General features: G+C 44.3%; 1 pseudogene; it reads left to right on the forward strand.

The window, feature by feature from the left end:
• Nucleotides 1-5,310: 5,310 nt before the first annotated feature.
• The window catches only part of LOC123409176, a 30,670-nt pseudogene continuing 21,282 nt past the window's right edge, over nucleotides 5,311-14,698 (forward strand).

Consider the following 14,698-nt stretch of genomic DNA (forward strand, 5'->3'; position numbering starts at 1 on the left):
GACTATGCATGCACTTGCACGCATATGCAGAAATGCTACATTTGTAATGAGTCTAGACATCCGGCCCCGCCATGTGATATATTGGATCGATCATATCTCTCGTCAGACCGAGTAAACATTAGATCAGCATTTGAACTCCTCGGCCGAAGTCATTTATAAAAGACCGCAGTCTATGGATATGGCGAAATGCAATATTTGTTGGGGACTGACCTGCGCCGGCGCGCCAGCCTAAACTTTCGGCGGGCCGCGCGCGAGCCGCAGGATCCACAAACCCCACGTCGTCCGCACCGTTGGATCTGCATAAAATATTTTTTCTCCTATGCAGCAAAATTTTGATGCGATGCATCAATTTTTTCAACGGTTACAACAAAAAACAAAAATTATAGCAAAAAAAAATATCTACGTGATCGTAGGAAAAAAACGAAGTTGATGGTGCGTGGTAGGAAAAATCAAACGCCGGTTGTAGCAAATATTTACGTGACGTGTATGCAACTTTTTAGTGAACGATTGCAGCAAAACATGATGCCGGTTGTAGCAAAAATTAACACGGTTGTAGCCAGGGGCGGATCTGAAGCTAATGTTACCCTGATGCACTACTTAACCTTGACATAAATTTTCGAGCAACAATGCACTAATAAAGATTTGTTTCACAACTTGTAACATGAATTACCAAATATAATAGGAATTGATTCTTTAAAAACAAAAGGCAATAGTCAAACTGCTTAATATAGTGTGACACAGTTACTTGAAAAGGATATCATGGATACCTAATTGTGAATGTGATGGTGCCTTTCTTTTGACAAGAAACTTGTCCATATTATAGGCATGTAACAACTAAAATTACAAATGCGAAATCAAAATTGTGAAGCCAATGAAGTATACCTAATTACAACTTAAAACAATAGCTGATGCCCCATGTTTTGCCAAAACACATAGATTTAAATATATTTTAGTAAGATGTAACTTACTAGCCACAATTTTGTACATACAATTGATGTGACTTGTAAAAATATATAGAAAAAACAACACAAAAGAAAAGGATATTGAGCAGAATTTGAATCAATTAATGACTGTAATCTGAACGAAGAATTCAAAAACATAATACTAATTAGCTAAGAGAGGGGAAGAGCAATACCGGCGTGCGACGTGGCTACAACTTGCGCGGGAGGCGTGGTCGCATCGGCGCTACAGACTGCTGCGTGAGTCGTTGATCCGTCGTCTGCGGCCTGCCGGTTGCTTCTAGATCGTATGCGTTTGCCGGCCCGCCATCCATCGCGAACGGATTGATTCGATCGATTACCGAGGTTGCGCACCGATTTGCTCGCCTCGCCTGCTCGGGGCATAATACATGAGATGAGGAGACGGATCGAGATCTCTTTTTTCAAGTGTAGAAAAATCATGGATTGGAAAGATGGATCGATAGTTTGTTACATTCTTACGTGCAGGTGTACGAATAATTCTACACACACGGGCTAACAACTAAAGTTTTACGTGAAGGGTTCGAGCGTATACGGGTATATGAACGTGACATGGGTAGTGGGCTGTTGGAAGCGAAGCCACCATGCGATCGCACGGTTTGGTTTCAACATCGGACCTGTGGCACACTTGCTGGGCCACCCAGTTGCCTTGGGCCAAATGACCGTTAATTAGCACTAAAACATTTCTTGGACCCTTTAGCTTGTGCCACAGGGTTGACCCATTGGGTTCCGCCCCTGGTTGTAGCAAAATTAAAAAACATCGATTGTAACGAAAAATTTAACGAACTGGAGTTGCAACCAAACGTATATGTAGTTTTTTTATCGAGACAAAAATGTAGTAAAAAATGCTTGCAGCAAAAATGATGCTGGTTGCAACAAATTTAGACGAAAAATGTTGCATCCATTAAACAGAGAAGCGCGCGGGTGGAAAAAATGTTGCATGGGCCTGCGCGCGCGAGGGGGCGAACGGCGCGTCGGTTCGACCGGCGCGGGGGTGGGAAACGATTCCCATATTTGTTCCTCTTTGGAACATTATTTGTACGATTGGCCAGCAAATCTCCGGTGTTCAAAGTGTCATTTTTTGGGCCACAATCATAAATCTTGCTCGATAAATAATTCTACCAGATTTTACTGGAAACTATCCAATTCTCATTTATTAGTCTGTGCTCAAAAAAGGGTTCCTTCCTCTCGTGACCACCTGAATAATCCGTAAGCCCATATTACCATTGGATCCCAACAGCATAATAACTATGGAAACTCTATGACAGAATCAATTTGAATGCCAAAAAACAGCAATGCATCCGGATCAAATCAACAAATGAATGCCCTCCCTGGCTCCCTCCAACCTCTTTGACCACGAGCGTGCCCAATCGGAATAAAACATATTGGCAAAAGAAATTTCCTTCCGTGACTACAGAGTTGCACCTCTGCTCTCCTGCTGGTGTCTCCACCTTTCCCCTAGGACCATTACCCCCGTCGCCTAGTACACCTCCCAGACATTGATCACCAAGCCGTCCGCCCAAGTCATCAGGCCTCACCCAAGACTCGTGCAAACCTACACACCTCTCCACAAGGAACCCCGACGGATCAATGGCCAACGTCCGTGTTGTTCCATACCAGTTCATCCCCGGGCCTCTCACCATCTTCGATGGACCGACTGATCGTCTCTAGTGGAACATGACGGTCGTTGGTGCACCCCCACTCCACCGTGAGACATACTGTTTGTTATATTTGTGTCGAATATTATATACACAAGGGGTTACGTGGACTTGGAGTTGTAATTGATGTGGATAGGTACGAGTCGTGTAGGAGTCGGACACATTGTATCCTAGGCCTCTTATATATCGAGGTCGAGGGGCACCACACGTTGTAACTCATGACGACCGGATAGCAATAGGTACGCGGGGGAGCCGGCGACTTGTGCCGGCGCCTGGGCGGCCGGTGTTGCGGTATCTTGGGGAGGAGCGCCCGTAGTCATGTCCTGGGGATGTAGCCATATCGATAAACCTCATTAACAAATATCGTGCCTCGGTGTGTTGTCTATGATCTTGCATCTGCGTTTTATTCTAACAAGTGGTATCATGAGCAAGGTTGTGAGAAGACTATGCGGAAGATCATCTGGAGGTACGAGCATCATGCTCGACGGGTGCCAGGGAACGTCTGATTGGCGCAAGGTGGAGCATGGCGGTGATCGCGGATGCGGTCGATGGTGTCGGACACCTCAGGCAGGAGGCCTGGACCGTTCGACGGGTTGTGGTCGGTAGGATCGGCTAGAAATGGCGATCGGACCGACGTAGTGGTTGTTGAAGACGTTGCGGAGGTGACGGATTCGACACCCGATCAGACCTGCAACCAGGCGTGAGGACGACCAGATAGATCGGAGTGTGAGAGCATCGAGATGACGCGGTCGGTGTTGTACAAAGGCGGCGGCACGGCACTGCGGACAAATTGCGTCGGCGACACGGGTGGCCAGGGTACGAGATGGCTCGTGCATGGATGATGTGCGAGGAGGCGACTGTTGTGGCAGGGTTGGCGTACGGTGAGTACGCGCGACAAGGTTATTCAGATTGCTGGCAAAGAACCAAGATCAAAGAGGCAGAGGTTGTCATCGAGATCAGCGGCGGAATTTTTCGAGGGGCGCAGACAGAGGAAAGGAAGGCTACGGTTTGAGGCTGTCGTACGCGAAGACGACGCTTCGTGACATGCGGCAGCTAGTTCGTTGGATGAGGTGCAACGCACAAGGAAAGGAAACCATGTCAGCGCAGGAGTTCAGAAGATTAACATGCGTCCAGCCGATCTACCAGGTGATACATGCATGTCGGTATACGTGTTTCGTCTAGGGAATAAAGCCTGCTGCTGGTTACGATTTTCAAAAGAAAAGAGGAGACTTGTGTGTGCAAACCGTAACAAGTTGTGAGTCGTTTCCGTGTCCGGAAAGGAAAAGACATGGCCTGGTGATTTAGGGGCGTGTTTGTTTCTAGAGACTTTTTGGTGTAGGGATTAAAAAAAGTCTCAAAAAGTCCCATGTGAAACAAACGGGAGGGATTTTTAGGGACTAGAAGAGGGTATTTGGGACTATTTAGAGAAGTCCCTATGGGAGGGTCTTTTTGGGACTTTTTGACACTTTTTCTAACAATGCCCCTACTTCAAGCATGTCATTTAATAACCACTACTACACTACTAAGGGTAACATGGTCTTTTTACATGTCATTTAATGACGTCTAGTCCCTATTTAGTCCCTGAAAACAAACGGGTAGGGACTAGGGACTTTTAAGTTGGGACTAAAAAAAGTTCCGGGACTTCTGAAACAAACAGGGCCTCAACAGTAATAAAAGGCTGGGGGCGACGAGGCGTACAAGCACACCAGAAAAAAGTCTGCATGTTTGGGAAAAGGTGAAGCAGTTGATTTCGACGGAGAGCAGATTCATCTACGTGTCGGCGAGCCTTCACGGTAATTCCTGAAGGGCGGACATGGACGGTGCGAGTCAAGGTTCTTGGTAGATAGCGTATTGCAGTGTGGCTTCGGACGAAGAATTTGGGATCAGAGATCTTTTTTGTGAGGAAGTCGTAGAGGCAAGCAAGGGCGGTCAGACCGGAGACAGCAGATCGGTTAGATCGCAGCTCAGCATGGTGCCGGATTTCATCAAATTTGAGATGGAGAAATTCGATGGCACAGGTAACTTCGGTCTATGGCAGACACGAGTCAAGAATCTTCTGGCGCAACAGGGAATCTTGAAAGGTTTGCAGGAGACGAAGCCGACCAAGGTTGACAACGATGCGTGGGAGGATATGCAAGTGCCGGCAGCCGCCAACATACGGTTGTGTCTTGCAGACTAGGTCATGTATCATGTCATGGATGAAGGTTCTCCTAAGGGAATCTGTGACAAGTTGGCAAGTCGTTATATGTCCAAGTCAGCGACCAATAAGTTGTACTTGAAGCAAAAATTCTATGGGTTGAAGATGCAAGAGGGGTCGGATATTGTGGAGCATGTGAACGCCTTTAATCAGTTGGTCACGGATCTAGCACGGCTTGATGTGAAGATTAAGGATGAGGATAAGGCACTACTTTTTCTTGTTTCGTTGCCACCGTCCTACGAGCATTTGGTCATTACGTTGACACATGGAAAGACAAAGGTCAATAATGAGGAACTCACGGCAGCGTTGCTAGGACATGAGTTGAGGAAGCAAAAGAATGCTGCTGAAAGTGGTAGTGCTCAAGGTTTGGGGTTGGTAGTTAAAGGTTATCAGCTCAGGAAGGGACAAGAGGCAGAGAAGAAAAAGAAGAAAAAGGTGCAGTGCTACAGGTGGAAGGAAGGGGACATATAAAGAGGGAATGCCCAGAACTGAAGGGTGAGCCTAGTGCTAACCTGTCTACTCATGGTGGTGACTCAGACAACAGTAGTGATGCCCTCATAGTATCAAACAGATGGTCAACTAAAACTGAAGCGTGGATATTGGATTCAGCTTGCTCTTTTCATGCGACGCCCAAGAGGGAGTGGTTCTCTTCGTACAAGTTTGGTGAGTTTGGTTTTGCCTATGTTGGCGATAACACTGGTTATCGTGTTGCTGGAATAGATGACATCAAAATCAAGATGTTTGACGGAGTTGAGCGGATGCTTCAGGGAGTCGGGTATGTGCCAGGGCTAAGGAGGAATCTAATTTCGCTTGGTGTTCTTCATGATAGTGGTATGGAATTTCGTTGTGATCGGGATAAGAAGACCATGAAAATCATAGAAGATGGGTGTAAGTGCATCTAGTGCCCCTTAGTGATTTTGGTGGTTTAAAGACTTATAGGTTAAGTATCTAATGTGTTTGTGAGTGTACACATGATCTATAAGTCATTGAGGAGTTTGAGATATTTGAAGAATATCGACCCCTAAAAATATATGTCTTCAGTTGAAGAAATTGGTCTGAAGCTGAAGAAATGAATCGCGAAGAATTTGCGATGAAATTGATATTCCTCATGAAGATATTGATATTGAGAAGATCGGTGGTTCCTGAAGAAAATCGTTCTGAAGAAATTGAAGCGTGAAGATTTTCGTTTTCTGTTTTACTTTCTTCGCATTTGATGAATAGGAACACCGTACTGTTAAAGGGTGTCAAAGTAACACTAGGGAATGGATTTCCTCATGATGCTCAACCCAAGCCAAATCCTACCAAAATCCTCAAGTGAGGAATATGAGTGACATGAGAACTCTCACAGTTGAGAGTCCTGACCGTTTCGATAAGCCACGCCAAGTCACTGATCTTATCCACTCCAACGGTCATATTATTTAAGGGCATTAATGTCAAATCATGTCGGGATGCTCCCAGGCTATAAATAGCCGCCCCCCACAACCACTAGCTGGTTGGCTGCTCCGTTCGAAACTGACACTTGTCATAAGAGCAACCCAAATTCCTCAGAGCCTACGAGAGTAAATCATCAGTGAGGAAATACACCACCCACCGAAACCACAAACCAAACCTAGTGATTGAGCATCACTGAAGAAGTTGTTCCTGTGTGGGACTGAAGCCTTTTACCTTTGAGGACTGTGCATCCTCCAGACGGTTAGGGGTCATGGTCTAGAGCAATCCAGCGGTCAATTGTGGATCGTCGGGTGACCGAGTTTGTGAGGGTTTGGAAGTCTACCCTGAAGACTTACCACGAGTGTTGGGCGAGGACTGTGTGTCCTTAGCTCAAGGAGAATACGGTAGGGATTGTGTGTCCCGGGACTGGGTGTCCTTTGGTTTAAATACCAAGCCGCTCCAAACCAGATGTACAACTGTCACAGCAGTTGGAACTGGGTCATCAACAACAGTCTTCACCAAGAATCGGGTTCTAATTCCTCAACTCTTTACATTCTCTGTATTATGTGTTGATGACTTTCACTGTGACTGTTTGAAGAATTTGCTGAAGACTTTCTCTGAATTTCCTCAGCCCCAAATTCTTCACTTGAGTAAATCATCATCTGTATTCTGCGTGCCTGCTTGCTGTGCAATCTGTTTTCATAATCTTCACTCTGTAATACTGCTGTTGTGAACAATTGCACAACTGATCCTTAACTGTTTCCGCTGTAAGTTAGTCAGAAGTGAGGAATTTCCTCAAAAGGAATTTCCTCAGTAATGAAATTCTAAAAATCTCCTATTCACCCCCCCCCTCTAGTCGATATAACGCACTTTCAATTGGTATGAGAGCAAGGTACTCCCTTGTTCTGTGTGATTTTGGTTTAACCACCTGGAGTTTTAGTTATGTCGACTGCAGGCATGTTTAAGGTGACTGCAGCATGTCCTACCTACGAGGGAAAGAATTTTCCCTTCTGGAAGAACAAAATGCAAATGCATCTACAAGCTATAGACAATGATCTCTGGTATATTGTGGAAAATGGTGTTCCCATCATTTCTGCTAGTGTCACTGCAGCTGATGTGAAGAAATTCAAGCAACTCGATTCTCAAGCGAAGAACATCATATGTGGTCATCTGAGCCCTGGCCAGTTTGGAAGAGTAAGTGCCTTAGGCTCTGCAACACTGATCTGGGAGAGACTGTGCAAGGTAAATGAAGGAGTATCAACCCAACGCGACTCTCGTGTTGATATTCTTCGCAATCTCTTCAATCGCTTCAAGAGACATGAAAATGAAAGCTGCCAAGACACCTTTGATCGCCTCACTGACATATCAAATGAACTGCAAGCACTGGGAGCTCGAGACATCACTGATCACGAAGTTGTGAAGAAACTGCTGAGATCTTTGGATTCTTCATTTGACACTTTAGTTCTGATGATCCAATAAAGACCAGACTACAAGATGCTAGATCCTGCTGATATCCTTGAAAGGCTAAATACTCATGAATTCCAGCTAGAAGAAAAGAGAGATCTATATGGACAAAGTGTTGGAAATATGCCCTAGAGGCAATAATAAATTAGTTATTATTATATTTCTTAGTTCATGATAATTGTTTATTATCCATGCTATAATTGTATTGATTGGAAACACAATACTTGTGTGGATACATAGACAAAACACTGTCCCTAGTAAGCCTCTAGTTGACTAGCTCATTGATCAAAGATGGTCAAGGTTTCCTGGCCATAGGCAAGTGTTGTCACTTGATAATGGGATCACATCATTAGGAGAATCATGTGATGGAATAGACCCAAACTAATAGATGTAGCATGTTGACCGTGTCATTTTGTTGCTACTGTTTTCTGCGTGTCAAGTATTTGTTCCTATGACCATGAGATCATATAACTCACGGACACCGGAGGAATGCTTTGTGTGTATCAAACGTCGCAACGTAACTGGGTGACTATAAGGATGCTCTACAGGTATCTCCAAAGGTGCTCGTTGAGTTAGTATGGATCGAGACTGGGATTTGTCACTCCGTGTGACGGAGAGGTATCTCGGGGCCCACTCGGTAATACAACATCACTCACAAGCCTTGCAAGCAATGTGACTTAGTGTAAGTTGCGGGATCTTGTATTACGGAACGAGTAAAGAGACTTGCCGGTAAACGAGATTGAAATAGGTATGCGGATACTGACGATCGAATCTCGGGCAAGTAACATACCGAAGGACAAAGGGAATGACATACGGGATTATATGAATTCTTGGCACTGAGGTTCAAACGATAAGATCTTCGTAGAATATGTAGGATCCAATATGGGTATCCAGGTCCCGCTATTGGATATTGACCGAGGAGTCTCTCGGGTCATGTCTACATAGTTCTCGAACCCGCAGGGTCTGCACACTTAAGGTTCGACGTTGTTTTATGCGTATTTGAGTTATATGGTTGGTTACCGAATGTTGTTCGGAGTCCCGGATGAGATCACGGACGTCACGAGGGTTTCCGGAATGGTCCGGAAACGAAGATTGATATATAGGATGACCTCATTTGATTACCGGAAGGTTTTCGGAGTTACCGGGAATGTACCGGGAATGACGAATGGGTTCTGGGAGTTCACCGGGGGGGCCCACCCACCCCGGGGAAGCCCATGGGTGTTTGGGGTGCCACACCAGCCCTTAGTGGGCTGGTGAGACAACCCAAGAGAGGCCTATGCGCATAGGAAAGAAAATCAAAGAGGAAAGGAAAAAAAAAGAAGGAGGTGGGAAAGGGAAGAAGGACTCCACCTTCCAAACCAAGTGGATTTCGGTTTGGGAGGGGGAGACCTTCCCCCTTGGCTCGGCCGACTCCCTTGGGAGTCCTTGGACCCCAAGGCAAGTCTCCCCCCTCCTCCTCCTATATATAGTGTGGTTTTAGGGCTGATTTGAGACGACTTTTCCACGGCAGCCCAACCACATACCTCCACGGGTTTTCCTCTAGATCGCGTTTCTGCGGAGCTCGGGCAGAGCCCTGCTGAGACAAGGTCATCACCAACCTACAGAGCGCCGTCACGCTGCCGGAGAACTCTTCTACCTCTCCGTCTCTCTTGCTGGATCAAGAAGGCTGAGATCATCGTCGAGCTGTACGTGTGCTGAACGCGGAGGTGCCGTCCGTTCGGTACTAGATCGTGGGACTGATCGCGGGATTATTCGCGGGGCGGATCGATGGACGTGAGGACGTTCCACTACATCAACCGCGTTCACTAACGCTTCTGCTGTACGATCTACAAGGGTACGTAGATCACTCATCCCCTCTCGTAGATGGACATCACCATGATAGGTCTTCGTGCGCGTAGGAAAATTTTTGTTTCCCATGCGACGTTCCGCAACAGTGGTATCAGAGCTAGGTTCATGCGTAGATGTCTTCTCGAGTAGAACACAAAAGTTTTTGTGGGCGGTGATGTGCGTTTTGCTGCCATCCTTAGTATTTTCTTGATTCCGCGGTATTGTTGGATCGAAGCGGCTCGGACCGACATTACTCGTACGCTTACGAGAGACTGGTTTCATCGCTACGAGTAACTCCGTTGCTCAAAGATGACTGGCGGGTGTCAGTTAATCCAACTTTAGTTGAATCGGATTTGACCGAGGAGGTCCTTGGATGAGATTAAATAGCAATTCATATATCTCCGTTGTGGTGTTTGCGTAAGTAAGATGCGATCTTACTAGATACCCATGGTCACCACGTAAAACATGGAACAACAAAATTAGAGGACGTCTAACTTGTTTTTGCAGGGTATGCTTGTGATGTGATATGGCCAACGATGTGATGTGATATATTGGATGTATGAGATGATCATGTTGTAATAGATAATATCGACTTGCACGTCGATGGTACGGCAACCGGCAGGAGCCATAGGGTTGTCTTTATAACTAACGTTTGTGCTTGCAGATGCGTTTACTATTTTGCTAGGACGTAGCTTTAGTAGTAATAGCATGAGTAGCACGACAACCCCGATGGCGACACGTTGATGGAGATCATGATGATGGAGATCATGGTGTGACGTCGGTGACAAGTAGATCGTGCCGGTGCTTTGGTGATGGAGATCAAGAAGCACATGATGATGGCCATATCATGTCACTTATGAATTGCATGTGATGTTAATCCTTTTATGCACCTTATTTTGCTTAGAACGACGGTAGCATTATGAGGTGATCTCTCACTAAAATTTCAAGACGAAATTGTGTTCTCCCCGACTGTGCACCGTTGCTACAGTTCTTCGTTTCGAGACACCACGTGATGATCGGGTGTGATAGACTCAACGTTCACATACAACGGGTGCAAAACAGTTGCGCATGCGGAACACTCGGGTTAAGCTTGACGAGCCTAGCATGTGCAGACATGGCCTCGGAACACATGAGACCGAAAGGTCGAGCATGAATCGTATAGTTGATATGATTAGCATAGAGATGCTTACCACTGAAACTATTCTCGACTCACGTGATGATCGGACTTGAGATAGTGGATTTGGATCATGTACCACTCAAATGACTAGAGAGATGTACTTTTTGAGTGGGAGTTCTTAAGTAATATGATTAATTGAACTAATTGTCATGAACATAGTCTAATGGTCTTTGCGAATTACGATGTAGCTTGCGCTATAGCTCTACTTTTTTTATATGTTCCTAGAGAAAATTTAGTTGAAAATTGATAGTAGCAAACTTTGCAGAATGAGTCTGTAAAACCGAGGATTGTCCTCGTTGCTACGCAGAAGGCTTATGTCCTTAATGCACCACTCGGTGTGCTGCACCTCGAGCGTCGTCTGTGGATGCTGTGAACATCCGACATACACGTTTCTGATGACTACACGATAGTTCAGTTCAAAAATACTTAATGGCTTAGAAGCAAGGCGCCGAAAACGTTGTGAAACGTCACGGAACATAAGTGATGTTCTAAAGAGATGAAATTGTGATTTCATGCTTGTGCCCTCGTTAAGAGGTACGAGACCTCCGACAAGATTCTTTGTACACAAATTAAAGGAGAAAGGCTCAATCGTTGAGCATGTGCTCAGATTGTCTGAGTACGACAATCGCTTGAATCAAGTGGGAGTTAATCTTCCAGATGAGATAGTGATGGTTCTCCAAAGTCACTGCCACCAGGCTGTGAGAGCTTCGTGATGAACTATAACATATCAAGGATAGATACAATGATCCTTGAGGAATTCGCGATGTTTGACACTGCGAAAGTAGAAATCAAGAAGGAGCATCAATAGTTGATGGTTAGTAAAACCACTAAGTTTCAAGAAAGGCGAGGGCTAGAAGGGATACTTCGTGAAACGGCAAAACAATTGCTGCACTAATGAAGAGACCCAAGATTAAACCCAAACCCGAGACTAAGTGCTTCTGTAATGAGGGGAACAGTCACCGAGGCGGAGCAACTCTAGATACTTGGTAGATAAGAAGGCTGGCAAAAGTCGAAAGAAGTATATTTGATATACATGATGTTGATGTGTACTTTACTAGTACTCCTAGTAGCATGAGGGTATTGGATACCGGTTCGGTTGCTAAGTGATTAGTAACACGAAATGAAAGCTACGGCATAAACGGATACTAGCTAAAGGCGAGGTGACGATACGTGTTGGAAGTGTTTCCAAGGTTGATATGATCAAACATCGCACGCTCCCGCTACCATCGGGATTGGTGTTAAACCTAAATAATTGTTATTTGGTGCTTGCGTTAAGCATGAACATGATTGGATCGTGTTTATTGCAATACGATTATTCATTTAAGGAGAATAATGGTTACTCTATTTTCTTGAATATTCACCTTCAATGGTTTATTGAATCTCGATCGTAGTGTTACACATGTTCATGATATTGGTGCCAAAAGATACGAGTTAATGATGATAGTACCACTTACTTGTGGCACTGCCGCTTGAGTCATGTTAGTATAAATTGCATGAAGAGGCTCCATGCTGATGGATCTTTGTACTCACCTGATTTCAAATCACTAGTGACATGCAAATCATACCACATGAGCAAGGCCTTGTTTTCATTGAGATGAAATAAGATAGTAACTTGTTGGAAGTGATACATTTTGATGTATGCAGTCCAATGGGTGCTGAGGCACGTAGTGGATATCATTATGTTCTTACTTCACTGACGATTTGAGTAGATACAGGAGTATTTACTTAATGAATCACAAGTCTGAAATGTTGAAAAGTTCAATTCCGTTTCAGAGTGAAGTTCGTCGTAACAAGAGGATAAACTGTCTATGATATGATCATGGAAATGAATATCTGAGTTACGAGTTTTGGTACACAGTTGAGACAATGTGGAAATTGTTTCGCAGTTCATGCCACCTGGAACATCATAGTGTGATGATGTGTCTGAACGTCATAGCCACGCACTATTTGGTATGGTGCATACTATGATGTCTCTTATCGAATTACCACTATCGTTTATGAGTTATGCATTAGAGACAACCGCACTCACTTTAAATAGGGCACCGCGTATTTCCGTTGAGATGACACAGTATAGACTGAGGTTTAGAGAAATCTAAACTGTCATTTCTTGAAAGTTTGGGGTTTCGACACTTATGTGAAAAAGTTTCAGTCTGATAAGCTCGAACCCAAAGCGGATAAATGCATCTTCATAGGATATCCAAAACAGTTGGGTACATCTCCTATCTCAGATCCGAAAGCAAAGTGTTTGTTTCTAGAAACGGATCCTTTCTCGAGGAAAGGTTTCTCTCGAAAGAATTGAGTGGGAGGGTAGTAGAACTTGATGAGGTTATTGCACCATCACTTCAACCAGTGTGTAGCAGGGCGCAGGAAGTTGTTCATGTGGCGCCTACACCAATTGAAGTGGAAGTTGATGATGATGATCATTAAGCTTCGAATCAAGTTACTACAAACCTCGTAGGTCGACAAGGTCGCGTACTGCTGCAGAGTAGTACGGTAACCCTGTCTTGGAGGTCATGTTGTTGAGCAACAGTGAACCTACGAGTTATGGAGAAAGCGATGGTGGGCCCAGATTCCGACAAATGGCTGGAAGCCATGAAATCCGAGAGAGGATCCATGTGTGAAAACAAAGTGTAGACATTGGTAGAACTACTTGATGGTCATAGGACTATTGAGTAAAAATGGATCTTTAAAGGAAGACAGACGATGATGGTGATAAGTCACTATTAAGAAAAGCTCGACTTGTCGCAAAGATGTTTTCGACAAGATCAAACAGTTGACTATGATGAGACTTTCTCACTCGTAGCGATGCTAAAGGTCTGTTAGAATTATGTTAGTTGTTGATGCATTATTTATGAAATATTGCACGTAGGATGTCAAAACATTGTTTTCTCGACGGTTTCCTTGAGCAAACATTGTATGTGATACAACCAGAAGGTTTTGTCGATCCTAAAGATACTAGCAAGTATGCAAGCTCCAGTGATCCTTCAATGGACTGGTGCAAGCATCTCGGAGTTGGAATGTACACTTTGATGAGATGATCAAAGATTTTGGGTTTGTACAAGGTTTATGAGAAACTTGTATTTCCAAAGAAGTGAGTGGGAGCACTATAGAATTTCTGATAGGTATATGTGGTTGACATATTGTGGATTAGGAGTAATGTAGAATTTCTGTAAAGCATACAAGGTTGTTTGAAAGAAGTTTTCAAAGGAGTACCTGGATTACGCTACTTGAACGTTGAGCATCAAAGATCTATGGAGATAGATCGAAAGCGCTTAATAGAAGTTTCAACAAGATGCATGCCTTGACAAGTTTTTGAAAGAGTTCAAAATAGATCAGCAAAGAAGGAGTTCTTGGTTGCGTTGTGAGGTGTGAATTTGAGTAAGACTCAAAACCCGACCACGGCAGAATAAAGAGAATAGACAAAGGTCGTCTTCTATGCCTTAGCCGTAGAATCTAAAGTATGCCATGCTGTGTACCGCACCTGATGTGTGCCTTGACTCAAAGTCTGTTGAGAGGTACAGAGAGTGATCCATGATTGAATCACTAGCAGCGGTCAAAATTTATCCTTAATAACAAATGGACTAAGGAATTTTTCTCGATTATGGAGGTGCTTAAAGAGTTTGTCGCAAAGGGTTACGTCGATGCAAGCTTTGACACTAATCCGAATAACTATGAGTAGTGAAACGGATTCATATAGTAGAGTAGATATTTGGAGCATTTCCGAATAGCACATAGTAGCAGCATCTATAAGATGACATAAAGATTTGTAAAGAACGCACGGATCTGAAAGTTTCAGAACTGTTGACTAAAACCTCTCTCACGAGCAAGACATGATCAGACCCCATAACTATATGGGTGTTGGATTCGTTGGAATCACATGGTGATGTGAACTAGATTATTGACTCTAGTGCAAGTGCGAGACTGTTGGAAATATGCCCTAGAGGCAATAATAAATTAGTTATTATTA

The sequence above is a fragment of the Hordeum vulgare genome, chromosome 7H, assembly GCF_904849725.1.
Source record: "Hordeum vulgare subsp. vulgare chromosome 7H, MorexV3_pseudomolecules_assembly, whole genome shotgun sequence".
Lineage (NCBI taxonomy): Eukaryota > Viridiplantae > Streptophyta > Magnoliopsida > Poales > Poaceae > Hordeum > Hordeum vulgare.